At 27.7% G+C, this 3,433-nt stretch overlaps 1 long non-coding RNA gene across 1 annotated transcript; it reads left to right on the top strand.

The window, feature by feature from the left end:
• Positions 1-213: 213 nt before the first annotated feature.
• Positions 214-701, top strand: LOC113563091. Its single transcript, XR_003407317.1, has 2 exons — positions 214-255; positions 381-701. It is a non-coding gene; the product is annotated as an uncharacterized LOC113563091 (long non-coding RNA).
• The last annotated feature ends 2,732 nt before the right edge of the window (positions 702-3,433 follow it).

Below are 3,433 nucleotides of genomic sequence, written 5' to 3'. Positions count from 1 at the left end.
AGAAATTTCTTGCATTTGTCAGATCCATCAATGTTACAAGAAGATATCATGCCGACTCTGAGGGGACATTTTTTCAGCAGCGGTCCAATTAATGCCACAAAACTTCATTTTATTAATATTCAAAAATTTATTATTAATTATTTTTTTACACTTAAAGGACCAGTAAATCATATGCAATTCATATTTTACTTTATTATTTCAGATATACCGCCTAAAAAAATTCCCCAAACATATCAATTTTTCGCCGCTATGGAGGTATGTAACCCCTTAATTATGTTATTGTAATGTTGCATTGTTCGGTTGCTTTCTGAAAGTAAGTTATCATTTTATTTTATTTTATTTAGTTTGTTATCTACAGAAAGCAATTTGTTGGTTTACAGAAAGTAACTTGGAATGTTAACGAAATTGACGCACTTGATAAGGACTAAAATCGCAGTCGAAACGTAGTGCCGTTTGTATAATTTTTTGCCAGTCATGGTCAAGGAATAAATAGAGTTAAGGTTATATATATTTATATTAAAAATCAAATGCATTTATTTGTAAAATATAAATTGCTTATATATTAATTTGTTTCAATATATTAATAATATGCGTACATACTCTTATATTTGTTTGTCTTTTAATATTGGTGCAATAACAGTTTAGAATAATAGAATATTATATATAGAAATAATAGAAATTGCAATGAAAAATATAAAACGTAAAAATAAAAATTATAAATACTTATTTAACTTAGTTTATTAATTATAATATAATTAAGGAGGAGGGTCAATAAGCACGTTTTTTGCCTCCTCCAGATTAAAAAAAAAACAATTTTTGTATTGTATGATCATTAGAAATGTCAAAAATAACTATTAGGTGAGAAAAAACTGGATCAATAAATTATCCGACTCCTGTGGCGCTCATACATTCCCAAATAAGTATAGAATTACCGCTGTATTTGTAACTGTCGGTGAAATTTTGAGTCAAGCTCTACATTTCTTTTTTGCCACACTATATGCCTGCCATCGGAATCAAAAATATTACATAATATGCCAAAAAATCTCATATCGACAAAAAGCTATAGTAACTTATTTCGAAGGACTCAGGCTCAAATCTTCCAATTTTATTATCCATTTATCCTTTTATTGACACACGTTTTTCGTTTTTTCATTTATTACAATTTTATGCATTGATAAAATAAAAATATTTACAAATTCAAGAATTCTGTTTCAATTTTTTAAAACTATTTTATTTTATGATTTTTACTCATATCATATACAAACTTAAATAACAAAGTTTTTATAATAAAGTAATGAGATTTGCGATATTGTATATGTGATTTGCGCAGTTGTAAGAGTTTTAAAGTTATTTCTCTAAAATGCATAGTCTCTATCGAAAAATTATTTTGAGATTATAATTATTTTATTTGTTCGCTAATAAATAGTACGTCTATCTTCTTTGTTTAAATGTGCTTTGTTTAAATATTTAATATTTACATGTAACTTGAATTTAACGCAATTCCGCAATATGTTTATCACATGAAGTATGAACGAATTTGTTTTATTCCTTTCTACTATTTTTGTTTGTTTTATTTTCCCTTCGTAATTTCCATGTTTACTAATTAAGACATGTCGAGATTAGTAAAAAATACGAAATTCGTAAAAAATACGATGTCAAATATATTAAAGTGTCATATTTCTAATTACATTTTCTGTCATTTAAAAGAATTGTCAATTCGCTCAACGCTAAGATTGTATATCTCAACTTCAGCGATTGCAATGAATTCGAAGGTACAAACTATTTTAATAAAAAGCATTAATATTATTGATTAGATTGACGATCATCAACCTATTTTCGTTGCTGAAAAAATATGAAGAAATTTTTTTTTGAAATTATTATTTTTCATAAAGATGCATTTCATTGTCATGTGACTAACTCTTAATAAATTTGTTCAATTTGTGCAATATAAGAAAACAAAAAGTACTAAATTTTAAAAACAATATCTCATATTGTTATGTAAAATTTTATACAAAATTTATGACAAAAATAGAAAGTCCTTCTAACTGTTCTGTAAAAAGATCGTATAATTTTTAGACTGTTATTTGAAATTATAAGGAAAAATATAAGAAAATTTTAACTATCTACTAACAATAAATTTTAAAAACAATATAATAGAATAATACATTACTATGTATTATTTACTATAGCTACTATAACATCTATTATTATCTATTTTTGTTGCACATTACCTATTTATCTATTTTTGTTATTATCTATTTCTATTAATATCTTTTTATATTTTTCTCTTACAAGGGGAGGCCACAGGATGTACCTGGACTTTTTGGACGAAACTTGGTGAGTATTTAGAGAACAATATGTAGATAACGGTAAGAGGGGTCTCCACTTTCGGAACTTTTCGGAACCCAAATAAATAAGATTACAATAGTCATTTTGTATTACATTCAATTTTTCCTTTCCCGAACAAAATTGAGCAAAAATTACTTCTGCAATCTTCTTTTCTAATCAAAATGGAACAACCAAAATATGTATATACAGGGTGTCCCGTAAAGACCGGATGAACTTTTAAGGGTAGATTCCTGAGATGATTTTAAGGCGAAAATCCTAATACTAAAATATCGAGGCTATAATAGTTTTTGAATTATAAGCATTTATAGTAAGCGAATCAGATCGTCTAAAGTTGGCGCGCTCAGACGTGGCACAACGCAAAGTGCTAAAGGCGAAAAGTAAATGTCGCCCTTCTTGTTTACATCGATACAAAGATTACTTATGCGAAGATAAGATTACTTTTATTAATATTTCTGCAAACGCGCATTGCGCAATGTAACCTTTTACTGTTTTTTTTTAATAGTGGAAGTGGATATTTTTGTATTTTTATGTGATACATAAAGCGCAAGCTGTCAGATGACATTTCCTTCAGAAATCTGCTGTCAATTTCATATTCTATAGGCAAAACTATAGTTATCAAACAGTAACTATGTAATTAGCAATAATATGTATTTAGTTTACAATTATTTAACAAACTAAGCAGCTATTATTGCTAATATCCAAATGAAACTCATTCAAGTAAAGTACTCTGTTAACTATTCTGTTTGATAACTATAGTTTTGCTTGTAGAATATGAAATTGACAGCGGATTTCTGAAGGAAATGTCATCTGACAGCTTGCGCTTTATGTATATACATATTTTGGTTGTTCCATTTTGATTAGAAAAGAAGATTGCAGAAGTAATTTTTGCTCAATTTTGTTCGGGAAAGGAAAAATTGAATGTAATACAAAATGACTATTGTAATCTTATTTATTTGGGTTCCGAAAAGTTCCGAAAGTGGAGACCCCTCTTACCGTTATCTACATATTGTTCTCTAAATACTCACCAAGTTTCGTCCAAAAAGTCCAGGTACATCCTGTGGCCTCCCCTTGTTAGTGTAAATCA

This window comes from Ooceraea biroi, chromosome 12 (genome assembly GCF_003672135.1).
Source record: "Ooceraea biroi isolate clonal line C1 chromosome 12, Obir_v5.4, whole genome shotgun sequence".
Lineage (NCBI taxonomy): Eukaryota > Metazoa > Arthropoda > Insecta > Hymenoptera > Formicidae > Ooceraea > Ooceraea biroi.
This window is presented reverse-complemented; position numbering and strand designations above follow the sequence as displayed.